This window comes from Crocuta crocuta, unplaced genomic scaffold (assembly GCF_008692635.1).
Source record: "Crocuta crocuta isolate KB4526 unplaced genomic scaffold, BGI_CrCroc_1.0 scaffold150, whole genome shotgun sequence".
NCBI classification, from domain to species: Eukaryota; Metazoa; Chordata; class Mammalia; order Carnivora; family Hyaenidae; genus Crocuta; species Crocuta crocuta.
Window position 1 is genome coordinate 140,314 of NW_027527439.1, and position 27,963 is coordinate 168,276.

The following is a 27,963-nucleotide window of genomic DNA, read 5'->3' on the forward strand; positions in this document are numbered from 1 at the left end:
TCCAGTGTCAAGGCTTCCGGGTGGCCCAGCACAAAAGCTATTACTTTATGCTGTTTTCAAGAAGTCTTTGAATAGTAGTCCAGAGCCAAAATAATTCCAGGTAAACAAGATTTTCTATACTTTCCGATGTAAACAGAAGGCTGGTCTTCAAAGTAGGAGTAAATGATGGGAAACAAATCCATTTCTCCCAATGAGCTCATGAGAGAAATAAATTAGAATTGAAAGGAGGGAAAAAATGTGTGCCACCAGTACTAAAGTACTGCTTTACTTTCCACTTCTAAATGTGGATTTAAAATGTCTGGAGAATTTTTAAATAATCTCACACAAATCTGTAAATTATTTAGATAGGAAAGCCATATCAGCCAACTCAATGTTTGGTAAGAAAGATCAGCAGTGTCACAAAGCAGGAAAACAGAGTCACAGAATGCACCAGAATGGGAAACTCATTCACAATCTTGACTCTAGAATAGCTAGTATCAATTCTTTTTTATTTGTTTGCTCATTTCAGCTTTGTTGAGGTATAATGAACAAATAATCATTGTCAAAAGTGAATGAAAAAATATATAAATCATATATATTGAAGATAGGCAATGTGATGTTTTGATATATGTATACACTGGGAAATGAAGTAATATTTATGATCTACTCTTTTAGCAAAAGTAAAGAGTACAATACACTATTATTAATTATAGTCACCATGCTGTAGACCAGATCTTCAGAATTTATTAATCTTATAACTGAAATTTATTTTTTATGGACACTTTTCCTGACACCCATACCAGATTGCTTCTCTATGTTATAGACTCCTAGAGTGTTCTGTCCTTCGTTCAACTCAACACTCCTGTAACAAATGCCACTCTTTCCTTCTAGACTCTACAAGGGCAAGTATGTTATAGATCCATCACCCAACATAATGCCCATAACAGTGCTCAATAAATACATGCTAACTGGCTTAAAAGAAAATGTAAAGCTTGTTGGGAAAGGCAGAAGTTATCCAGTTTGTTTCAAATATAGCGTTTGTATGACTGAGGCGTTTATATATAATTCAGTAGACAAGGGAAGGCAATCAGTGTAGGATTCTGAGCTAGTGTTGACAAAGTCAATGTGGAGTATATTCACATTGCTTCCTACTTGGAACTGAGACAGCCCGAACAGACAAACACCGTGTTTGTTTGTTTTGAGTCTATTACAAAGTCAGCTTACCAGCGTCACAGCCATTGTTACTTATAAACACAGACTTGGTCATAAGCACATTTGGGATCCAGCACTTCTCCATAATGTGATTTACAAATTCAGTCAATGTTACCTGATAACACAGAGTTATGAAATTTTCACTCCTCTTGATGTCACCAATGTTTTACTACCAACTAGCTCTGAACAAGAAAGACCAATTTAAAAATAACTCCAGGAAATGTGCTAAAAAACACACAGCCCCTCTTGGGCACAGCTTTGATTTTGGATGGGGAGCAAAAGCAGAGCGAAAGCAACATTCGTGTCATTTCCCCTGTTTTTACTTAAAGAAAAAAAAACATTATCTTACAAATGTTGGCTGCTCTGAACATCAGAATCAGAGATGATAGTGTAAATGGGTGTGAAAGCAGAAGGAAGATGATTGTTTTTCCTAGTTTTGTAGCTCCTCTCCTGTGAAGCAAGTAGTTCATTGTCAGTCATCTCGTCCCTAAATGTATCTTTCCTCAGAAAATATAGTCTCCTTGGGACTATGAGTCAGTGATTGTCCATTTGTGTCCACCAAGCTCAAGCAGAACTCCAGACACTTGTATTCTGGACATTGTCTGGTCTTCACCGTGTGGTAAGTATCTGGTTCTATGCCATAAATGCTCAATAAACAATGAGTAATAACAACAATTAATACTATTTTAGAGAGTTTTGTGAAACCAAATAAAATGTATACTAATAGTTAGCTAAATGTATTAGAAAGATTATAATCTAATTTATGGTAATACTGGAATATTCTAGTTAAGATTAGAGCTTTGGAATCTGGAAAGAAATCCTGGCTCTGCCATCTACTAGTTGTGTGACCTTGAACAAATTATTATTGAGTAATTCCACCCAATGTCACACACCTATAAGTACTTACTATGCACCAGCTACTTTACCCTGAAGTATCCCCATTATCATTTTCTCCATTGTTTTCATAAGGGAGACTGAAGCAGGAAGGTTGAGTAACTCATCCAAGGTTACAGCTAATAAATTTTATAACCAGAGTTCTAATTCTAGGAATCTGGTTTCTAGACCTTGCTCTTACACTACAGTCTCTATGCCTTAGTTACTTCTGTAAACCAATTACAGTGAGAGCTGCTCCATACTGTTGTTGAGATTTAAGTGAGAAAATATATGTAAAATGTTTAGCACAATGTCAGACAATAGTGGATTCTCATTAAATGCTAGCTATGATAACTAATAATACATGAGATTTATAATCATGAAGAATATTAACTGCATACTCAATTATCAGGTATCCATATATTTTTTTTCCTTTTTGTGTTGTCCACGATTTAATGTTAGTCTTTCACTGGATTTCCTCTTCTAATGAATATAACTCTGGGGGATTGTCCCTTTCTTTGATTGATCTGTGTTTAAGAAATATTCATATTAGTACAGTGTGGTGTTATATTGCTGTGTGTGTGTGTGACAATGGAACAATGTGGTGTTACCCTAGGTACCAAGACTCAACAGTGAATATTTTCAAGTAAGTAGTTGACTTATTTACTTTTTAGCTATATTTTGAAGGTCCTTAAAGCAATGGTATATATCTAAACTTGTTAAGGGAATAGACGGACATTAATAAAAAGGGGAATTTTTTTAATCAAAAGTTTTGGAGTATTCTGAAACAAACAAAGTTAAGCATACTTCTATTCCAACTAGATACTTTTCAGCTCCATGCAAAAGCTTTTTACTGGTTCATAGAACATGGACCCTTTTAAGCTTCCACCTGGAACTTCCTTCCAGTCCTTGTTGATTATCAGATCACTGAAAAAGGTAGAAATAAAATACATCATTTAGTTTGTGGGCACCCATCCTCCTCTGCTGCATTCAGAATCTCTTAACATGCCATCAATCTGCCCCAAACACTGACTCTATTCTTTGTTAATTTTCTTCCTTTGCATAAAGGCCAAGTGTAGTTTGGATGAGAGTCTGCTTTTAGCAGTTGTCAGGGTGGACAAAATGGGAAAACCGGAAAGATCTCAAACATATGGTTCATTGCCTACATAAGATATTTATTTAATTTTGAAGCTGCACAGGAGGCGAAGGTCCACAGCTTCTGAAATACAGAATGAAGCCTCCTTCATTTTCACAAAACAGTGACCTCTGTAAGAGAATGCGTGAACTGGATAATCTGCAGAATATCAAGGCCAAAGAATCAAAGACCACCAGAATCCTAGAGGCTTATGTGCTGGGAATAGTAATAAACTAGAGCTTACCAAAACTATAACCCAGCCCTGATATAGCTTAGTCCTGTTTGGATCATGGTGATGTATGATCTACTTTTCTGTTTATCAGAGGAGAGGCTGAATTCTATTTGGGGATAATGTCATCTGGAAACACTACAGTTCTTTGTACCCAATAAAATTAAGATACTTGACATGAGATGAAGCAAGACCAAAAGGGAAAATGTAGACAATTGAAGCATACCTGACAGTGATTGAGAACTTGAGGTCAGCAGATAACTGAGACTAATATGTTAAAATAAAAAGAGTAAAGGATGGGGGGAAATACATGAAAATATAAAAAATGTTACAGAATTGAAATCTATGGGAAAACACATTTTAGAACTAAAAAATATTATATCTTCAAAAATCTAGTGAATTCATTTAATAGTATAGTGGATACACTGAAAGATTAAATTAATTAACTGGATAATAATTTATGTTTATTTTTAAGAGAAAGAGAGACAGAGCATGAGCAGGGGAGGGGCAGAGAGAGAGGGAGACACAGAATCTGAAGCAGGCTCCAGGCTCAGAGCTGTCAGCACAGAGCCCAGTGTGGGGCTCGAATTCATGAACTGTGAGATCATGACCTGAACCAAAGTCAGATACTTAACTGAATGAGCCACCCAAGCACCCCTGGATAATAGTTATTAAGTACCCAAAGTAGCACACAAAATACAAAGATGAAAAATGAGCAAAAATGTAATAATCATGTGGAACATGTTCAAAAATTCCAAGGTTTATATAATTGGACTCAAAAAAGGGAAAATATATAGACTGAGACAGAAGCAATTTTTGAACAGATAATGGCAGAGAACTTTCCATAACTGATGAAAGACCTCACTCAAGAATCTTAGAGAATTCCAAGCAGCAAAAGTTCAAAGAAAATCATACAAGACACATCATAGTCAAACTGGCTGAAAATTAAAGACCCAGAGAAAATCTTTCAAGGAACAGAGACAAAAGACACTTAAACTTCGAAGAAACCACAATAATACTGACAGTTGACTTCCCATCAGAAATGATAAGACGAGACTTCTGAGTGACATAGTTAAAGTCCTGAAAGAAAACAATCTCCAAATTTGAATTCTATACCCAGAGAAACCATCCTTATCATAACTTCTGAGTTATTCAACCATCAATAGACTGTCTAAACAAACAAAAACAATGAAAGGAGTTCTCTAGGCAGAAATAAAATGAACCTATATGAAAACAGAAATGTCAGTGGGAGGAAAGAATACAAGGAAGAGTACATTTATAGGTAAATATAAATAAAATTGACCATACAAAACATTATATTTTTATAATACAAATATATAAATACAATACAAAATATTATATTTCCATGGAGTTTAAATTATCCATTGCACTAAACTGCATGAAAATAACAACACAAGGCAAGAAGATGATAAGAAGATTTAAAGTATTCTGTGGTAGACTTATGAGAAAAATGGTAAAAGTAATACTTTACATCATTGTCAAGAATGCATGAGCTCACCTCTGAAATTGTGTTCCCTAACCCCCAGGACAATGGCTTGGTATACTAGGCATTAGCTTCCTTCGATATTACAAGTTCCATTACCAAATTGCCACTTTCTTGCAAGGATACTTCCACTTCCATACCTCCAATTAATTTTCCTTGACCAAAATTAAGACCAGAGTAGACCTCGATCTTATTATTTCCCCTAGCTTTGAGCAATTCACTTTCAGCAAGTCAAGACTTCGTTGGGTCCATTACATTTTAGAAGAGCAGGGCTACAGCTGATGTCCAGACTTTTACCCTATCATGTATGTAAGAGTTTGCTTCTATGATACTCATCACTAAAATCTTTTTTATGGCCGGCCGGCTCGTAGCCATTATGCCCATTAATTCTTACCTCAGAGTGCTTCCTCTCACTTTGCAGATCTATTTCACTTACCTATATTCTCTCCTTCAATTTAATCTGTTTCTTTTGAATGAGGAATAAGTTCCCTTCCAGGGACATGTTATCTACCCATTCCATCAGGTCTATGAGATAGTTATGAGCCTCCACTGATGTTTATTTGTTCATATTTATATTTTATCTCATTTATCATCGATACTTGACTTATGGACCATTTTTTTCTCACTCATCTTCCCATTTGTTTTCTACTATAAATTGCAGCCTATTTCTTTCTTTCTCAATAGTAATATAGAAAAAATACAGACTCTGGAACTATAGTGCCTTGCTTCCAAATCCCAGCCCCGCTGAGGGTCACACTGAGCTATGGGGTGCTTCAGGGGTATCTTCAGGAGTCAGCACGAGGGTGGAAGGCATCAAGACCAAAATCAAGAACTACCAGACTGCCCCTTTTGACTGCGCTTCCCCAACCAGAATCAGACCAGGAACCGCTGGCAGAACTCCCTGTGAGACCTCGAAAGGGGGTGGTGTCACTGTGTGTTAATGGTACCTGTGTGTGTACAAGTCCCTCTGCCCCATATCCTGGGCTTCAGCCTGGGAGGACCAGTGGGCAGAAGGCACTTTTCCTGGGAAGGTCTGAACTGGCTCCACCCACCTTGCCGCTCTCCTCCATCCTTCTCCAAGGGTGGTGAACGGGGATCTGGGTACATTGTGATACCCACTCTGGGATCCTGAATCATGGCCTACCTAATAATAAATACTCATTAGAAAGTATAAAAAAAAATCCCAGCTCCAGTAACTACCATGGACATAGTGTTTTGTTTTTCTTTTACCTTTCTTAACTCCTCTTCTTAAGGATCTTCATCTTTTTTTTTTAAATATTTTTATTTATTTCTATGAGAGAGAGAGAGAGAGACAGCGTGAGCAGGGGAGGGTCAGAGAGAGAGGGAGACACAGACTCTGAAACAGGCTCCAGGCTCTGAGCTGGCAGTCAGCACAGAGCCCGACGCGGGGCTCGAACCCACGAACCGCGAGATCATGACCTAAGCGAAAGCCGGTCGCTTAACGGACTAAGCCACCCAGGCGCCCCAAGGATCTTCATCTTTAAAATGACAATAAGGATAATAGTAGTATTTGCTACTATTTGGAATTTGAGTTTAGTGTGAATTAATATAAATGGGATTCTTTAATGTCTATTTATTTTTGAGAGAGAGAGAGAACTAACAGCTCCTGAGCTGTCAGCATAGAGCCCCATGTGGGCTCAAAGCCATCCACCATGAGATCATGACCTGAGCTGAAGTTAGGCACTCAACCAACAGCCACCCAGGCACTCCTAGAAATGGGATTCTTAATCATTTGTGCTGGACAAATAATAAAATGTTAAATAAACCCTAGCTGCTGTTGTTACTATTCTTTATTTATTTTTTTTTTTTCTTTTTGATGTCCTGGTTTATTGTTTTATGCAATGGTTTTTCTTTATTTCCTTTATTTTTAAGTTTAAAGATATTTCCACTCCGGCTAATTTTAACAACAACAACAAAATCTTTCTTTTTTAAGAAATGTTTTTAAAGTTCATTTCTTTTGAGAGAGAGACAGAGAGAGTGAGCAGAGGAGAGGCAGAGAGAGAGGGAGAGAGAGAATTCCACTTGGGGCTCTAACTAAAGAACCAGGAGATCACAACCTGAGCTGAAACCAAGAATCGGATCCTTAACCGACTGAGCCACCCAAGGTCCCACAACAAAATCTTTCTTGTATTGATCTCAACAGTCCTGTCTCCACGCATCTCTTCCACTAGGTTTGCTGCTCAAGGCTTCAGAAATAGCGCGGTTGCATTTTCCTCGTACAAGCCCTTCCAAAGACAACTGTTTTTATCCCCTGAGTGGTCTCGTCTTTAAACTAAACGTCTTCATTTCACGTCTCCGTTCTGGTAAGAAACATGTTTTCTGTTCTAGCACTTTCTTTACTAGCAGGAAAAGGAAATTGTATCTGCAATACTCATCATTTGAGGACAAAAATACACATGGCACAAATGCACACACTTTGCAGTGGAATGCAGAAGACCTGTGATGTCTTTTGTGTTCTTGAGTTAAGAAACCACAATGTCTTAGATCCACAAGATACCCTGGCCGTGTGCAAGCAGCCTAGCCCTGCTGTTTGTGGAAGGGTTGAAGCTCTGATTAGCCCTGGTTAGCAAAAAGATTAGCCTACACCCTACCCAGCAGCGGTAAGCAGGAGGGAGAGCAGGGAAGGGCAAAGCTTGGGAAGGAAGGGATGGTATGGGCCAGAACAAAGAGAAAACGAAATGAGATAGGACAGGGAAAGCGTGTTGTTTTCTCATATCAGCCAGGATCCATCCTTGGTCCGCACAGCTCCACTGAAAATACAATGGGAGGGGTTGATTGATTTAACGACTAATTCAAAAACTATGTTTGGGGTGTAGTTTGGTCAAGTGAAAGCACTATAACAGAATGCGTGTGCCCCTCACTGTAGGCTTTTGATACTTTCTGTATTTCCCTCACCAACACAGTTTCTTAGAAGAGTCCTTTGATGTTAAGGAGGTCTTTCTATGTGACTCTTGAGAGTATTTTTTTTTTCCTTTTTTTTTCCTGAGAAACAGGAAGTTGTTACTTTGTCTGCAGTAAACAAACCAGAATGCTAAGAGCTTCTTGTTTTCGGTTCACAACTTCAATCCCCCAGGTAAAGCAGACCTATTACTCTTTATCTTCTTCTGTACAGAGTCAGCCATCTCAGAAAACGCCCCGCTGCTTCCTTCTTGCCTCCCCTCCGCTGGCTGTAAGCTACTATTTTAGTTTAATCAGAGCTGGTGTGCTTAGGGACAGACTGAGTTCTTGTTTTGACAAACGATTTAGGAATTATTCAGCTGATTTTCCTCTATCAACTCACTAACTTTCAGTTGCAAAATTAGGTAACTTCTGAACCATGATAACATAAAGCAATAGTGTTTCTACACATACATATACATGCACACACGTGCACACACATACACTTATTTTGTATGCTAGAAAGTAGCTAAGTGTTCTTTAATTTTTTTCCTTTTTAATGTTTATTTGTTGAGAGTAAGAGAGAGACGGAGAGCAAATAGGGGCCAGGGGGCAGAGGTAGAGAGAGACACAGAATCCAAAGCAGGCTTTGAGCTGTAAGCACAGAGCCCGATGTGGGGCTTGAACTCATGAAATGTGAGATCATGCCCCGAGCTGAAGGGAGATGCTCAACTGACTGAACCACCCAAGTGCCGCCGTATTCTTTCATCTTTAATATCCATGTGAGGCGGAGGCTTCATGGAGAAATTTATTCATATTCTTTATTTTAAATGTCTGAACATGCAGCTAGCTGGGGAGAGGGTGCATAGTAACATCAGATTCTCAGAAGCATCTTTGAAATGTTATTAGACAGGATAAGCCAGCAATGCTTAAAATGAAACCTGGAATATCAGTGACTTAGCATCTCAAAGTCTTATTTATTGCTCATTCAGTTTGATTAGGGGGAGGAACAAGAGGCTCTCTCTGTTTCTCACACAGTTGCTCAGGGCTCCAGGCTCATACAAGGTTCACCTTCTTATTGCTACACCATATGGACTATGGCCGACTTGGGTGCTATGGCAGGGAGAAAAAGCATGGAGACTTCACCTCTGCTCTTTGCTTCTACCCAGAAGGGACCCACCTCACTTCCACTTACTTTAGTCCATTGGCAACAGCCAGTCACATGGCTTTACTTATGTAATAGGGCTAGGGAGTGTACATTTTTTTAAAGTTTATTTATTTTTGAGAGACAGAGTATGAGTGGGGGAGGGGCAGAGAGAGAGAGTCACAGAATCCAAAGCAGGCACCAGGCTTTGAGCTGTCGGCACAGAGCCAGATGTTGGGCTCAAACTCACAAACCTTGAGATCATGACCTGAGCCAAAGTCAGACACTTACCCAACTGAGCCACCCAGGTGCCCCAAAGTATTTTTTTTTTTTTTTATGTGTAAGAGGAGAGAAAAAGCAGATATTGGTTCTGCAAGAGAAATTTCTATTGTGGACCCTAAAGAGTCCTGGGTTATACTAGATGTTTATCAAGTACTCTTACTTTTTAAGGCCTCTGTTTGGTAGTAGGGACTCTGGAAGACAGAGGCAACATTACCCAAATATGATTGAGAAACAATTATGTAAGGGATTTGAAACATAATCGCAGGGCTTTCGGAGTTTTCTTTCCTAATAATATTTGGACTTGGAAATGAGAAGAGAGAACAAAACATGTAAGTGCAGGACGGGAAGCACTAACAATTATGTCTTTGGTAACATAATTCCGTTGAGGATGGCATGAAAGCTTTCAACAATTTACAGCATTTAAATATAAAAAACCCTCATTTCTTAAAATGAAAGGCTTTAAATGATTTGAATCTTTGAATCACAGTAGAAATAAGTTGTTAGCATGTGGAACTATTTAATATCATTTTGGAATTAAAGCAGAGTTGAGTGCTCTAGGAGAAGGAATTTTCAGGTCCACACAACAGGGCATTTAGCTTTGTTTTCCTCAGGGTTCATTCTCCACACAAGCCCCACAGTTACCTGTCTCCTTGTGTCTCTGAACTGCTCGAAGCCTTTCAGCACCCCCGTCAAGCTCAGAATACAGTGCAAATTTCTGAGCATGTATTACAAGGTCAATACCTTCAACATGGAGCCCCTACCTGCTTCTTTGGTTTAAACCTCTACAATGACCTGTCTCTTACTCCATTCTTTTGGGACCTCAAACTTCTTCACACAGGCTGTGATCTGCTGGCCTCAGATATTCGATACATATTCAGTAACCATGTGGAGGAAAATGGTTAGCAAAAGCAATTAGAATATTCTCATTACAGCCTTGCTGTCCAAGATAAACTTTAACAGCAGTATGTTTTCTTATTTTAAGTAGAAAGAGACAAAAATCATCCTTGAGTTTTCACAGATGCATTTGGATTTCACATTCCATTTTTCGAAAGCAGAGATGTAGACTTACTGATACCAGTAGTCAAAGTGCGTCTTTTGTAAGATTTTTTTTCAGTTTCAAATGTTATACATGCTAATAATGACAAATGAAATCCAAAAGGATGTTAATAATAATAATGTTATTACATATAGTAACATTATACTAATAATATCATTGGTAATACTTGAATAAGCCTCTCTCAACTCCCTCCATTTCTACCCCTTTAGGTAAGCAGTACAAATAATCTGTCTTCCTATTATTTCACAACTTTCTGGTTCAAGTTACCAAAATGTATCAATAAAGACTTTTTTTTTTTTTTTTTTAACAAGTGACAGAAAACCCAGCCCAAACTCATTTGGATTAAAGAGCTGGGGTAGCTCCAAGGTGTAGCTCAGATGATATCTTCAGGATTCAGTTTCTCTGGTCTCTCAGCCCCTTTGTGGGCGGGCTTCATCATGGGGGCTGGTGGAGGCCGCCCTCTGGTCCAAGTCCTGCAGGAAAGCCCTGCCTCACCTGCTATCACCCAGCACTCCTAGGGATCTCAGAACAAAGTGTTTAACTACATTTGATGGGCACTGATCGTACTGACTTTGTGCTCTGGAGCTCCCCATGTTGGCCTGAGATCATATACTCTACCCTGAACTGGGAATGAAAACCCACAGGATGCATAACAGCTGAGATGGGAGCAGTAGAGCCTTGCATGAGATTCAAGTGCCATTGTTCAAGCCGCAGTTGATGAACAGTGGGCACATAAGTAATATAGACCATGGTTTTTTATGGGTCTCCTCAAAGTCAGAAACTATAGCTCCTTCTTTCTAAGAGTTTAATAATTACATTTTGTGGCATAGAATTATCATAATTTTTAAACTACTAGTGGGCATTCAGAATTTTTCTTATATTCTATATACTACAAACAATCTGCAATAAACTTTCTTATATATTGCTGCTTTTATTGTTATTTGCTACATTTTGAAAGTAGGTTTTCTTCATGAATGGCTATGACTACGAATATACACATATGTATATCTTTTTAAAATTTGCTAAAACTTGCCAGGTTGTTTTTCAAAAAGATTCTGACAATTCACACTCAATATTTGAGGGTGTCCATTTCCTTACATATGCATGAGAACTGGATATTTTTTTCTTTTAAATTTTTTAAGCATATTTCTTTTGAGAGAGAGAAAGAGCATGCACACATGCACAAATGCAAGTGGGAGAGGGGCAGGAAGCAAGGGAATCCCAAGCAGGTTCCACACTGTCACTGTTGCACATGAATTTAGCCTCAGTCCTTCCATCTTGACTCAGTTTACCTTCTGGGCCTGCATCCTGCAGGAAAAAACAAATAAGAAAACAAGGGTTAATGTTCCCTGTTAATGGTTATTTATGATACAGTTGTCATACTTTGTCCTTGAGATAATGGCTATTCCCTTCAAACTCCCCAAAACCCTAAGCCAGGCCTTCAGAATGACAAACGTTGTCCTACACACCAGGATGAGGGCTGCTCTCTTTAGCACTTTGTAGCGTTTTTACAGTAACTGTTCAATTTTGCTTCTGTACGGCCCGCTTGCCTGCTTATTATAAAAAGCCCTAAGTCCTTGGACTCGGGGCCGCACATCTAGAGTTCTGTGTTAACTCTGTGTGGTCCCGGCTGGTAATAAAGACTTCCTTAATTCAGCCTCAGTGGTCTCGGTTGGTCTCTGTCTCTCGGCATAACATCACCAGAGAGGCTAATGTGGGGGCTTAATCTCACACACTGTGAAATCAGGACCTGAGCCAAAATCAGGGAGTCTGACAACTGACTGAGCTACCCATGTGCCCCTGTTCTCTTAATTTTTGAGATGAAAATGCCATCTCATTTTTTTCTTTTTTCTACAAATAATGAAACTGATCATCTTTCCAACCATTTATTCAAATAGATTCACATATTTATTTAATTTTCTTTAATTTTCTATTGGCGTGTGTGTGTGTGTGTTAGTGCCTTTAACCAGTTTGTAAACACACTTTTTATTATACAAAAATCAAATATGTGACAGATTTATGTGCTGCAAGCATTTTCTTTTGAAAAGTAGAATGCTACTTTTCCCCCATGGGAAAATTTAAACTTTATGTCGTCAGATATAACTATCTTTACATTTTCTTCTATCTGCAGATCGTGCCCACTGCTGGACTCCTTCACCCGTACTCTACCTACTTGCCTCTAAGTAGCCTCTGCTGCTGCACTTCATGTTCTTGCTGCTGCTTTCAGTACTGCACAAACTGCCTTATACATTGTCCTCTTTTCCAGTGGCATTAATTGTCCTCAAAGCATCTCCACATAGCTACATAAAGCCATCTCTGCCTCAGACTAGACGTCCAGTTTCAAGTCTGGCCCCTCCCATTCTGTGCCTTCTGGACAATCTAACTAGACCCTGCCCAGCCATGTCCAGGATTGTTAACACTAGTACTTTTAGCATGCGTAAGGTCCTCACTTCTCTTTAGAGGCAGAGATTGTGTCTTACCCATTTCTGTATATCTCTTGACCTCCCCTGTGTTGGTTAATTTTATGTGTCAACTTGACTGGATCCTGGGGATGCCCAGATATATGACTAACATTACTCCTGGGTGTGTCTAGGAGGGTGTTTCCTGATGAAATTAACATTTGAATGGGCAGGTTGCCGAGAACAGATTGCTATCACCAGTGTGGGAAGCACATCTAATCCCCTAAGGGCCTGAACAGAACAAAGCGGCAAAGGAAGGTTGGACATGCTCTCTCTGCCTGTTTGGGATGAGACATTGGTCACCAGTTTTCTGGGCCATCCACCACGAAGCTCCTGGTTCATCAGCAAGAAGGCACACACACACAATTACATACACACACATTCATGCACACACTGCTCTAGGAATGACTCTTACGGTTTCTGTTGCCTCTCTCTCTCTCTCTCTACTGCCCCCACATAATGGAAAAACAAACACTTTGGAAAAAATATGAATTTGAAGTCTACACTTTATAAGAATTGTTATAAGTCACCATGTTTTAAAGATTCCTATTGCAATGTGCATGAAAGGTGTAAAGAAGAATCAAATATGTGATACAGATTGCATTTTCAAATTGAGGCAAATATCCAGTTGCTCAAGGGCTGATTTGGTTGTCCAATTTATTTTCTTTCAGGCAGTAGGTTTACGAGCCCATGTTGAGATTCTTGCCCATGTTACAGACAGCTCAGACTCTCCGTCTTTGACCAGGGCGACACAGCCTGCAAGTCTTTGTTCTCTAAGGGCAGGATATTGCATTGCACTCATTATCCAGAAGCTAAGGGCAAAGGTTAGACACAATTATGTTTTGCAAGAAAGTTTCCAAGTCGAACTGTGTAAATTATCTAGACACTTTGTTTAGGTAGAGAATATATTTTGCCCCCGCAGAGCAAATTGCCTTTTCGCTCTTGACTTTTTTCCCCCATTTGTTTACTTTTACTTGGTTTTGTTTATGTCTTTGCCTGCTTAATTTTTGAATAGCTATCAAATTCATATAGGTCAAAAATGTAAAAGCATACGTGCAATGAAACAACTCTTCAATCTCCGAGCTCCAGCTACCCCGCCCCCACCAAAGGTCAAACAGGGGAGCATTATTGTTACTTTCTAGTGTATCCTTCTGCAGGCTTTTGATGCATACACAAAGAAATGTGAACCTGCATTCTAATTTCTTTTTCTTTTTTTTTTTGAGAGAAATAAAGGGGCTAGGCTTACAGGGCCCACCATTGCCTGGTAGTCCAGAACCCAGCATTAGCACTGAAAGTCCCATGTCCTGGGGAAACTTCTTATGCCCGGACAAACCACGGTGGTTGGCCCCTCCAGCTCTTCTCTACACTGTCCGGCATTCATATATTTTGGGGATGATTTCATATCTGTACCAAGATCATTCTCATTCTTTTTTTTAAATAAATGCATAAGTTTTTGGAGGTATCATTCTTCTAGTTCAGCCTTTCTCTGTTGATGGGTATTTGAGGCTTTTCTTTTGTTTTCCTTGATTATGTGTCTGCAGAACGAATCCTAGAAACAAAACAGAAGATAAAAACCAGCTATAACCTATAACTTCACCGCTAAAAGGGGGTCACGAAAAAAGGGGGTGGTATTTTTTCTTTCAGTCCTTTTCCATGCATTTGTTCATCAGTCACTGGCTGACCAACACTATTATATGAGGTAGTAATTCCTCAGTGAAAAAAAAAAAAAACCCAGCTACATGATTGCGTGTTATATTGCATGTGTTTGGGGGGAGGGCATGGAGAACTATAAACAGTAAACATTTAAACAAAAAGATAAGGAAGATTTCGATGTTAACAAGTGGTGTGTGAAATTGAAATAAGTGTTGGCCCCTGGTGGTAGAGGTGAGGGGCAGAACTTTGCCTTCACTAGTGGGCTCATGAAAACACACACACACACACACACGGAATTACAAATATAAATGAAGTATACTAGTGAATGTTTATTTAGAATGGAAAGGAAAATACAGCAATAAGTACCACAGACATCACAAAATCAGAAAAATTTACTTCGTATTTTTATTAATTAGCTGCCAGACACACTCTATATTACTTTTCCCTCTTTGTTTTCTTTCCTACATGCTCTTGACTACTTCTTTCTATAGTATTTTCTATAGCATGAATAGATTTTAAAATATTGTCTACAGAGAAGAAAAAGACAGTGTGGTTTCTTCTAGCATTCTTATTAGCAACTGCTCCTTACTATTTTTCATCCACACAGAAGTTGACCAGCAATGTGATATGAATGTCAAATTTAGAGAAGCCTCTGTTACATGAGCTGTAAGATTTCAGGACATTTCAAATTTGCTTTTGTGTTAGACCCTTGTGAATTAATGACATTCGTTAACCAGTTTCTTGCCAATGTCTTCCTCGCTGTGGCATGAGTTTTATGTTATCTTCATCCAAGACTGCATTTCATGTCAAATCAGCAAACCCCTTAAATAAAGAAACACAATGAATGATTACTATGATTGCATACTCTGTATTATTGAGTAATTCCTTATAGGAAAACATTTCCTCTTTGACCTGGCATTACATCGCAGTATAGTGTCTTACTTATTTTTAAATTTTATGGTACTTAGATTTGTGCAAATTTCTCATGGCAGCATATGTGGGAATTTTTAAAACATAAGCCGACAACTTTTGTCCTTTCCCAGAGCACTTCATTCACATACAGTTACAATAGAAACATATGGTGTTACTCTGTTCTACCTCTCTTTGCTTTTTTGTTTGTGTTACAATGCCTTTGTTTCTCTTTATGTGGCGGTGAGGATGGAAAATAACTAGTATTCTATTCTCTTGTAGTTGCCCTTAATGTCACAACTACAAGATTAAACCACGCTTATATTTCCATAATTCTCAGTAGACAGTAACTTTGCATTTTTCCTTTGTAAGCAACAGGGAGTTTGGCACAAATTTTCTTCGCTCTGTTTTCTCTACCTTCTTCATTTCCTAGTATTACCTGTTTTATCTGGAGCTGTGAGTCAGCTTACATGCTGCATATTTTTTTCACCATCGTATCTTCTTTAAGAATTGGTTGTGGCTGCTTGCATCTGGTGAGTGTTCTTTGTGACCGCAGACATCCCTCATACCTTCCCCCCTGCAGTGTGCTCTTGCTGAGAACTACTTACTTCTGTGCCCTGAAGCTGCCAGGGAGCTCTGTTCTGCCTCCAGGGTGGAAGTGGGGCTACAGTTCTCTAGCTCTGAACCAATGATGGGTGGACATTGATGGGTGGACTGGCTTGCCTTCTTTTCATCTCTCACTCTTCTACACATTTCCTGCCATTCCAAATAAAATACTTGCTCTCAAATCCATGTGTTGGGGCCTATTTCCGGGGAAATTCAAATCTAAACAGAGATATAGAAAAAATTATTTATATTTAACTCTATATTTTGAAATTAAATTTTTTTGATGTTTATTTATGTTTGAGAGAGAGAGACAGAGTGCGAGCGGAGGAGGGGCAGAGAGAGAGGGAGACACAGAATCTGAAGCAGGCTCCAGGCTATGAGCTGTCAGCACAGAGCCCAAAGGGGGCTCAAACTCATAGATGGTGATATCATGACCTGAGAGCCAAAGTCAAAAGCTCAACCGACTGAGCCACCCAGGCACCCCAATATTTTGAAATTTTAATATATGCAAAAGACGTTAAATAAAACAGTTTTCATATTCTTTTTAAAAAATTTTTAAATGTTTTATTTATTTATTTTTGGAAGAGAGGGAGAGCACAAGCAGGAGGAGGGGCAGAGAGAGTGAGGGAGAGGGAGACACAGAATCGGAAGCAGGCTCCAGGCCCTGAGCTGTCAGCCCAGAGCCCGATGCGGGGCTCAAACCCACAAAACACGAGACCATGACCTGAATTGAAGTCAGACACTTAAGTGACTGAGCCACCCAGGTGCCCCAGTTTTCATTTTCTTGATAATGTTGATTAATTTCATAGTCAGAGTACAGTTCAAATAGTTCTTCCCAACTACCACCCTTTACCCCCTCCCACCAAAGAATATATGAATGGCATTTTATTTTGTTACTTGAGGATATTTGAATGGGTTTCTCTTGCTTTGGTAGACAACAATTTGACTAGGGATAGAAGCCCCCACATTCCCCCATTAATGTCCACAAACCAGGTTCTTGAATAATCTTCCATCTTTTAGCACTAATGGGCATCTAAGTAAGGTCAGGATGATTTTTGTTTGTTTGTGGCAATTTTTAAGAAAATTTATATTTTTGTACCTGGATAGGTATAGAATTTTTCTTTATCCTTAAAATAAAAACATTTCCAGTATATATCTAAGTATGATTCTATTTTCATTCACTTTTTATAGAACTGTGTGAACTTCCTTTTTTTTTTTAATCTTAAAAAAATTTTTTACATGGACAGTGAAGTTCCTGGTAACTTCTACTCTGCTTCTCTCTCTCTTTCCCTCTTGATTCCCTAATTTTTTTTTTTTTTTGTGGGAGGATGGTGATGTTTATATCTATTTCAGTGAGAATTTGGAGATCTTTCAGGACTGGCTGATTAGCCACAGTGCTGGCTACATGGTATATGACCATGTGGATACATGGGGCCCACTCTGAGAGGGGCCCCATGCACAGGGTGTAAGCTCCTTCCAGAAAATCTTAATGATATTATCTTTGATTTTGTGTTTTGTAAGTGAAGTCCAGGGGGTCAATGGAGCATGTGCCACTGGCTTGAAACCTCAGCTCACTTATGGCCTTGCCTCTTACGGCCTTACCTGAGAGCATCGTGGCCCCACTCCCCTGGGATCCTGAGCTCCAGGTCAGGGAGGTGGGTTGGGCACATGCACTTTGTGTGCTGTGTCACAGCACAGGGCCCTGGCACCCAGGAGGGTCTGGAGTTGCCCACAATAGTTCTGTGCCTGAGAAAACACAACATTAACAACAGATAAAAAATACGATGACAAGTAGGGAGAGAGGGAGAACGGCAGAAGAAAGGAAAATACATTTTGTCCTTTTTCTTTTTTTAACAAGGAGCCCCATCCCCCCCCCCCCTTTTTCATTTCACACAGGGTGCTGCAAATTACGCTGGTAAGGCCATCACACAATCACAGAAGTTGTCCCTCCAATCCTAAATTGATTTCCACAGAAACTATTCTCTGGATCTTACCCACTGACTGCACTGGCTTGCTCCTCTCACTTGGTATCAATGTTCTGTTTACACATTTGACCAGTTTTCTAATAATTTTCTTTGTGGTCGCTAGTGTGAGATTGTGTGAACTGAATATGTTCTTCCTTTTCTTTTTTTCTCTCCACCTGCTCTCACATGTCCATGTGCAAAAGACACTCTCACTAACCAAAGAGGGAAGGAATAAATAATGGGATGGGTGAAGGAAGAAATGAAAGAAGCAGACAAGATTCTCTTTGTCAGTGGTATTGTTTTGGGCGTGTTATTTATCGTTTGGCAGTGTTTATGATGGCTTTTTCCAGGATGCCCGGGATGTGTAGGTAGCATGCCTTCTAAAAGTGTCTTGGATGAGAAATTTGCTTCCTCAACATGGACTATTTCTACAGAAAATGATTCATCTATTAAGATTTTGATGAAAGCCTTCTTTGCCCAGAACCATATTTGATAGGACAGTGTTCCCAGACATTTTGTTAAACACTTTCAGTGAATAGATTCCTAGTCACTCTTTAAACTTTAAATTGGTGGCCATCCATAGTTCATAAGTATGCAAAGTGTTTTGTAGTCCCAAACCAAAAGTATTTGTTTTTGCCTTCACAAAAGTTTCCATTTCTATAGTGCCCCTATAATTTTTTAAAGTTATTGCCAAGTAAGATTCCATTGTACAACTATATCACATCTTCTTTATCCATTCCTCAGGTGTTGGATACTGGGGCTCTTTCCATATACTTTGGCTATTGTCGATAGTGCTGCTGTAAACATTGGGGTATATGTGTCCCTTTGAATAAGCACTCCTATATCCTTTGGATACATACTTAGTGGCGTAATTGCTGGATTGTATGCTAGTTCTATATATTTAATTTTTTGAGGAACCTCCGCACTGTTTTCCAGACTAGCTGCACCAGTTTGCATTCCCACAAGCAGTACAAAAGAGATTCTCTTTCTCCACATCCTCGCCAAGATCTGTTGTTGCCTGAGTTGTTAATGTTAGACAGGTGTGAGGTGGTATCTCAGTGAGGTTTTGATTTGTATTTCCCTGATGATGAGTGACGTTAAGCATGTTTTCATGTGTCTGTTAGCCATCTGGATGTCTTTGGAAAAGTGTCTATTCATGTCTTCTGCCCATTTCTTCACTGAATTATTTGTTTTTTAGATGTCGAGTTTGATAAGTTCTTTATGGATTTGGAGTACTAACCCTTTATCTGATAGGCCCTTTGCAAATATCTTCTCCCATCCAGTCAGTTGCCTTTTAGTTTTGCCGATTGTTTCCTTCACTGTGCAGAAACATTTTATTTTGATGAAGTTCCAATAGTTCATTTTTGTTTTTGCTTCCCTTGCTCTTGAGACATGTCAAGTAAGAAGTTGCTGTGGCTGAGGTCAAAGAGGTTGCCTGTTTTCTCCTCAAGGATTTTGATGGTTTTCTATATTACATCTAGGTCTTTCATCCATGTTGAGTTTGTTTTTGTGTTTAGTATAAAAAAGTGGTCCAGGTTCATTCTTCTGCATGTTGCTGTCCAGTTTTTCCAACACCATTTGCTGAAGAGACTCTTTTTTCCATTGGATATTCTTTGCTGCTTTGTCAAAAATTAATTGGCCATATGTTTGTGGGTCCATTTCTGGGTTCTCTATTCTGTTCCATTGATCTATGTGTCTGTTTTGTGCCAGTACCATATTGTCTTAATGATTACAGCTTTGTAACACAGCTTGAAGTCCAGAACTATGATGCCTCCAGTTCTGGTCTTCTTTTTTTTAACATTACTTTGGCTATTTGGGGTCTTTTTGGGTTCCATACAAATTTTAGGATTGCTTGTTCAGCTCTGGGAAGAATGGTGGTATTATTTTAATAAGGATTGCATTGAATGTGTAGATTGCTTTGGGTAGCATTGACATTTTAACAATATTTGTTCTTCCAATCCAGGAGCATGGAATCGTTTTCCTTTGTGTGTGTGTGCGTGTGTGTGTGTGTGTTTTCTTCAATTTCTTTCATGAACTTTCTATAGTTTTCAGTGTATAAATTTTTTTTACCTCATTGTTTATTCCTAGGTTTATCACCTAGGTTTATTCCTAGGTTTTTGTATTCCTTGATTTCTCTTTCTGCTGCTTCATTATTGATGTATAGAAATACTACCAGTTTCTGAACATTGATTTTTTTTATCCTGTAGTTTTGCTGAACTAATGGATCAGTTCTAGCAGTTTTTTGGTGGAGTCTTTTGGGTTTTCCAAATAGAGTATCATGTTGTCTACAAAGAGTGAACATTTGACCTCCTCCTGGCTGATTTAGATGCCTTTTATTTCTTTGTGTTGTCTGGTTGCTGAGGCTAGGATACTATGTTGAATAATGAAATCTTGCCATTTGCAACAACGTGGATGAAACTAAAGTGTATTATGCAACCAAAATAAGTCAATCAGAGAAAGACAAACATCATGACTTCACTCATATGTGGAATTTAAGGTACAAAAGAGATGAACATAAAGGAAGGAGGCAAAAATAACATAAAAGCAAGGAAAGAGACAAACCACAAGAGACTCTTAAAAATAGAGAACAAACTGAGGGTTCCTGGAGGGGTGTTGGGTGGGGGGATGGGCTAAATGGGCAAGGGGCATTAAGGAGGGCACTTGATGGCATTAGCCCTGAGTGTTACCTGTAAGTGATGAATCACTAACTTCTATTCTTAAAATCATTATTATACTCTATGTTAAGTAACTTAGATGTACATTTTAAAAAATAATAAAATAAATAAAGTTCCACTTTAAAGATATGCATCCATACTTAAAAGATACATAGCCTTACTACTTATTAATAATTAAGAAATGGCCAGTTAATTTTTCCAATGTGAACCTGGGTATGTAACTTCAAAGACTGGTAGAGTAAATTATCAGGCTCTGCTTTAAATTTTATTCTGAAATAGTGTAAATTTTTCTGTAGACAAATGTTCTAAAGCTTATTTCTCTGTTATAAATTAAAAAGAAACTTGATTCATTTAGCTGAATGGATGATCTGTTAGCACTATGATTAAACTTTCACTTGATGGCATTTTTATGTGCAGCTTCAAATGTGCTGGTCATTTGAAATTAAGAAGCTCTCACTCCTTACATAATTGCTGAAGCAATATAACACATTATTATCTGAGAAGCTCTCATACTAAGTGGATTTCAATGTATTTGTGTATTATCTATGGAAGAGGGCAGAGAGGTGACCAGAAAGTGATCTGAGTGCCTACATTATTCTGACTGAATTCGATAGTATTACTTTGGCTTATTTCAATCTTTTTCCAGTGGAATTTTCCAACACCTCAGAACTGGCAGATGCAGAGAACAATGACTGTCACAGGAGAGGATCTTTGTGATTTGAAGGATCTGGGTAAGACTTCAAATATATTTATGCTTATTAAACATTCCTCTAGTGCTTTAAAATATTTAAAAATCATTACTTTACACAATCATCCAGTAATATTAACAACAATTTACAAGAAGGATCTCTGACCCTTAACAAGATTTCGCTGTCTAGCAGAGGAAGACAAACACGTCAACAGATCATTTTAACTCAGTGTTGTAAGTGCAATGACAGAAATGCACATAATGTGGCATCAGAATGCAGAGGAGGTTTTAAAATTGCTACCAGGGCTTTCTTCCCAAAGCGCAGCTTCGATCTTAGAATCCTTCAATGGTTTCCACCTGTTTACAGCAGGGTTCATGAATACAAATACTGTGGAAGTCCAGCAGGTACAAACTTTTGTGGAAAAGGTATCATACAATAAGGAGTGGTGGGGAGTTTGGAAACTGCGGTGGCGTGGAAAGGTCACGTGTAGCTGCAACGGTCAGTTGCTACTCACCATTTGTGGTCAAGTGAGGCCCAGTGCGGCCATCTCTCACCTTTTTTTCCCCTAAGAGAAGCTGGAAGTCTAGAATCTTATGTTAGGTCTCCCAATTTTTTTTTCTTTTTTTTAAAAATTTTTAATGTTTTATTTATTTCTAGGAGAGAGAGAGTAAGAGAGAGAGACAGCGTGAGCAGGGGTGGGTCAGAGAGAGAGGGAGTCACAGACTCTGAAACAGGCTCCAGGCTCTGAGCTGGCAGTCAGCACAGAGCCCGACGCGGGGCTCAAACCCACGAACAGCGAGATCATGACCTAAGCGAAAGTCGGATGCTTAACCGACTAAGCCACCCAGGCACCCCAGGTCTCCCAATTTTTAAAATATTTTTAATCTTGTAATTTAAATTGTAAACAAACCAAAAACCCAAACACACACACACACAAACACACACACACACACACACACACACACACACACACACACACACACTGTGAGAGCCAACTGAAACATATCTGCAGGCCTCTGGTTTGTGACCTTCAGCCTATAAGAGAGTCAAAACTCCTTAGGAAGACATCCAAGACTTTGCATAATCGGGACCCAGTCTACTTTACTTTAAACTTCTAGGTCACCCCACGCCAAGCACACTGTGGTTTCTGGAACACACTTTCCACTCTCATGCCAAATATCTTTGATTTTCGTCTACAATGCCCTTCTGCTTTCCTTTATGAACCTCGTGAAATTCCATTCCCCGCTGTGGGCTAATTTACGTGCCAACCACCACATAGGTCTCCCTTGCATACTGAAGGTACAACTAACTTCTTCTTTGTTATCCTGGAACATTTTATTCCCACTACTGGTAGGATGCTTGTATCTGGTTCAAAATCCCACCAGTTATGCATTTTTCTTCTCTGACTTAAAATTACTTATTTCTCTCCAATAGATTTTTACTTTCCTATCATCAAAGTTCAGTTATATACATTTTTATAATATTTTATGCAGAATGCAGAGTGAGTGGTGTGAAGCTGAGCTGGATTACCGCAGACCACCCTGTGGCTACAATCTAATTTTTTCCCCAAGTATTGATATTCTGTATCGTCCTGATAGCATTTCTATCAGTTTCTAATTGATGCTATAGCAAATTATCTCAAACGTCATGGCTTTAAAAACTCACAAATTTATTAATTTTAAGATTAGATGTTTAAGGGGGTACTTGGGTGGCTCAGTCTGTTAAGCATCCAACTTTGGCTTTGGTCATAATCTCATGGTTTGTGGGTTTGAGGCCCACAATGAACTCTATGCTGACAGCTCAGAGCCTGGAGCCTGCTTCGGAATTGGTGTCTCCCTCTCTGCCCCTCCCCCACTCTTGTTTTCTCTCTCTCTCTCTCTCAAAAATAAATACACATTTAAAAAAGATTCAAAGTTCCACATTGGTTTTAATGGGCTAAAATAAAATTGTCAGTAGGGCTGCATTCCCTTCTGGAAATTCTGCCACCTGCATTCTCAAATCATGACCTCCTTCCTCTTGCGTTCAGAGCCAACAATGGGGGCTTGAGAAGTTCTCACAAAACTACTTACTTCCTTTTTTGCTTCCCTTTCCACTTTTAAGGGCCCCTGTGATTGCATTTGGCCCACCCAAATAATCCAGGATACCCTCATTTGAAGGTCAGCTGATGAACAATTATAATTCCATCTATATCCTTTAACTCCCCTTTGGCATGTGTACTAACACTGCCACCACTTCCGAAGATTAGAACATAGACAACTTTGAGGGGCCATTATTCTGCCTCCCACGTCCTCTAATGGCAACTTATTCTCACAGCATGGAAAGCACATTAAAGCAAAGGCAACTCAACATCCTATCTTTATAAGCTTAAATCCGTAAACTGAGGGAAAAAAAATTACTTGTTTCCCAATTGACCTTTGCTGGACCTTCAAACTAGGCATGTATAGAAAAACCCATAAGTCTATGTATGCATCTATGAGACCAAATATATTTCAGTTCAATCAACTGACATAATCATACCTAATTTTAAAAATTTGCTTATTTCCCACTTTGAAAGGTGACCAAATAACTTTCCTCTATCAACCTATAGATAGAAAATTTTAGTCAAATGTGAAGACTTTTTTATTGAATAAAATAAATTTTTATTTTTGTTTGTATTAATCTCCAAATGAAATGACATACAAACCATTTTCTTGTATTTTAAGGAAACATCACTGTCCTCAGTGATGATCAGATTTTTTTTCACATGGTGTATCTGTGTGTCCTTTGCCAAAGCCTCCAGGCCACAGCATACCTACGTTATAATAACTTGTTTATATCTAAATGGAGTTCTGCCATCTTGTCCGGCTTCTGTGAGACTGTCCTTCAATTATCAACAGCTGCCAACATATAGTCCTTTCCATGCTGTGTACCACATATCTTCAGTAGACAGGTTAACGTGAGGCATTTCTATAAAAAACTGGAGCAAGAATTTATGTAAATTGAGCTAAGCCATAATACTAAGGCACTAACTTTCGCTCCAGTGATTGCCATTGTCGAAATCAAAAACAAAGGTTAGGTCAGCTACTCTGAACCCATGGAGATGGAAAGAACAGTCGTACTAAAGTTTCTATCTTCCATCTACATTTTGCTTGCTTCTCATAGAAAGAACCAAAATGATTTTCATGGGTCTTTCAGAGATTCAGATGATGTCTGGGCTACAGGACTGCAGTTCTGTCAGCCGACATTGACTGCTATGATTGAATGGAAGCTTCCAGAATGCTAGTGAACAATCTTCTAACTGATCATATACTTTTAAGATCTAAACTTAGCCCATTAGAACATACCATTTGGATGCCAGCCTAACAAAAACAAAACAGCAGATAAAGTGCTACAGATATGATAAAACCAAGGTTTAGAAGGAGTTAAAAAATCTTGTATGAGCAGTTTTCCTTGACGTTGGTTATTGAGGTCATATGTGGTTTTGGCATCATTATGTGAATGTTTCAAACACACAAGGACATGAACAGTTTCAGGACTCTCATGAGAACTTTGAATTACTCCTACCCACAAGGTTTTATGATTTATTTTTGAAGTTAAAAGGCCTAATTCTTTAAGAAGGCTAATCTTTTTAAAATAACTAGAGAAGGCTGGTTTGGCCTGGGCTCCAGAGAGAGAGGGGGAAAGAGGAGGAAAAAAGCAATCAAAATCAATTAAAGTATTCCTTGAAAAGGACCCTCAAATTGTTACAATAAGCAAGGACTTCAGCACATCTTCACTGAGTATAAACGTCATGTAATGAAAGTCATCCCAGCTCTGGCTTACTGACCACCCGGGGCAGCTCCGAGGCGAGGGTGGTAGAGGCTTCCCAAGTGTGAGGCTCATCTTGTGTGTATTTGCAAATCTTCTTGGTCATGACATTTATGGAATTAGGAGTAAATGGCACTGAATGGACAGTGATATTTTCTCTTAAATTTTTGGATTGTTTTCATTGTTCATTGTTGTTTTGAGATTTTTTTTTTGCAGCATTTCCCAGAAAAAGAAGACTATTCTTCCCCACCCTGGCCTTGGCCTCCCCCATATCCTACTTCTTGGCCATATTTTCTCCTCGAACTTTCCTCCTTCCACACCCCCTGCCAACATAAATCTCTATATAATTGTCCAGGTGCTCCACTCAAACCCTTTTACTTCTAGTTCTTGTCTCCTTACGCAGAAATTTATCTCCTTTCCAAATTTTAGAGGCCTTCAAGGGTGCTCCTTGTGTGCTCCTCTGGGCTTAGTGATAGCGGCGCTATGGGCTAGAAAGGCCTGGCGGCACTCACCTGGGCCCCAGGGAGCTTCCCACAGATCTCCCCTTCCCACACCAACATTAGGTGGGAAGTCAACCCAGTTGCAAGATGCCTTTCAGCAACAACCATCAGAAAGCTTCAAGAAATAAAGACTTATTTACTTACAAGACCTGGAAACTACACAGCACCCCTGAGGCCACACAGTAACATTGTGGTTAGAGAGCACTCTGGCTGGGGATTCTGTTTCATTGGGATTGAGGGTGATGGCTCACGCTTTATTGACGAATTTTAAGCATAAAGCTGGAATTTAAGCATGGGAAGAGAAAAAGCGAGCAGCCCAAATGGTCAGTTATGGAAATCAACCAAGATCTCTAAAACAAAGAGGCCTCAGTCTGAGAAAGCAGCCTGACTCTTCATCTGGTCTGTGGCTACTGATGCATTTGTCAGCCACCTTTGATATGGATGCCCCAGGATCAAAATTTAAGCCAGGCCCTGGCATGAAGACAGGAGAAAAGAAACCACTGTCATGGTTTTACACTGTAGTCCTTTAGAGATGATCTGATGAATGCCAGTGTCATAGGCAGCACTGCATATACGCTACTGCAGGCAGAGGAAGAGCTATTCTGTTCTGAACAATCTACAGAGAAGGCAATTCTAGACCTGGACCATGTCAACATTCCAGATGTTACCCTTCATTCTCTTCCTCTTCATTCTGGCTAGGAGGGAGGAGTCCCAGGGTGACCCTGGAGACCACTTGTTGATGAGGACAGAGCTGCCATCAACCTGCATCTCTGAATGGTTGTGTGAAAGAGGGTCAGCCGACCTCTGCTTGCCGACCTAGTAAACATAAGTAAGAAATTTGTTTATCTTACTCTTGGGCTATTAGACATTTTTTTTTTTTTTTTTGCTACAGAAACTAGCACTATCCTAAATATACCTCATTCTATGAACATGTATATTATTTCATTCCAGTGACCCACATTAATGAAACCAATGCCTTCTTTTTGATATGCCCTGGATGCTTTTGCTGAAAGTATAAAAGGTTTTGTGACTTTCTTTGTTGCTATACTCACTTCACTTCTGTTTTACATATGTGATTTAATGTCTGTCTGGAATCCGTTATCTGCTATTGGACTCCCCTTTCACTATTTATTTTAATGCCACCATCATTATTTCCTTTTAAGAAATTTTCAGCAGTGTTTAAATTTGTTATACATAATTAAATTGTCTGTTTTCCCATTTGTATGATAAGGCAGGGTAAGAGAAGTGTGAAGAGTATTTTTTTTTTCACATGAAACCTCAAGTGTATAGGTGCTACATGACTTTCCATGGAAAAATTTGCCCACTTTCTTACTCTGCCAAGATAGTACAAACAGCATTTGATTGTATACAATATCGTGTTTCAAAAATTACAGCATTATATCTTCCTTTCCAGATGTAGTATTTGTACTTCTAGACTGCTTTCTTCTACCCTCTGTCAGCAGGGGTACCTTAGGAATATGTCATCACTTTCAATGTTTTATCATAAAGGTGAGATATTAAAATATTTGATATACAGGATTCAAACAAGATAGAATTCAATCAAGTAGAAGTGAAATTTGACTTCCTCTGCTGAGACTGAGTTCATGGAGAGTCCGATTCTTCCTGCTTAAAAACTGCCAGATAACATGTACCAGAGATGTTGAGGTAAGATGTGGTAAATGGCGATAAAGCCCAATGAAAACAGAGCTTCAGCATTCAAGGACAACTTGAAGAAAATCTGATTCTCAGTGTGAAACCAGAGGTTTGCACACAAGCATAAGAGGCACTAATAGGTCAGGATGCTCTTGGCCAAGAATGATGTAAGAGGAGAACCAGGAGAGAAAATGGGGGTTTTGTTTGGGGGAAGGGGTATTAACAGACAAAGGACTTACTTGTGATGCCTGTGGTATCTATACGAAGGGGATTCGCAGCCTTGCTTCGTGGCAGGAGATCACTAAGGCAAACATAGTGTTAAGTCTGGAACAACGGTTATGAGGATGCCTCCTGAGATTCCTCATTCCTGAAAGGGAAGGCAGATAGATTTCACACTGATAAAGGACTTTACTTCCATTTCGACCTCAGTTTGTACTTTTTAACGCATTACGATCTTCTCTCTAGCTTCTCTCTTAATTCAGGCAAAAGACCTGGCAGGCAAAGCCTGTCATGGTGGGAACTGAAACCACCCCTTCAAGCAAGAATGACATTCCTGACACTGGCAAGAACCCACATGATTGATCCCATGACAATGATCCACCTGACCTTCACTGCCCAGCAGCATGTACCTGCTAACGTTTGTCCCACAGTTTCCTCACATAAACCTAGAAGTATTTGCAGCACTTTGGAGACAGCCTTTGGGACACTAGTCCTTGTCTTACTGGTATAAGCTTCACTGAAATAAATTCTTTTCCT

General features: G+C 39.2%; 1 long non-coding RNA gene across 1 annotated transcript; it reads left to right on the forward strand.

Annotated features, from left to right (window-relative positions):
- LOC144228401 (uncharacterized) lies at window positions 1-27,963 on the forward strand. Its single transcript, XR_013334180.1, has 6 exons — window positions 1-100; window positions 1,699-1,810; window positions 21,226-21,310; window positions 26,254-26,383; window positions 27,092-27,219; window positions 27,673-27,963. It is a non-coding gene; the product is annotated as an uncharacterized LOC144228401 (long non-coding RNA).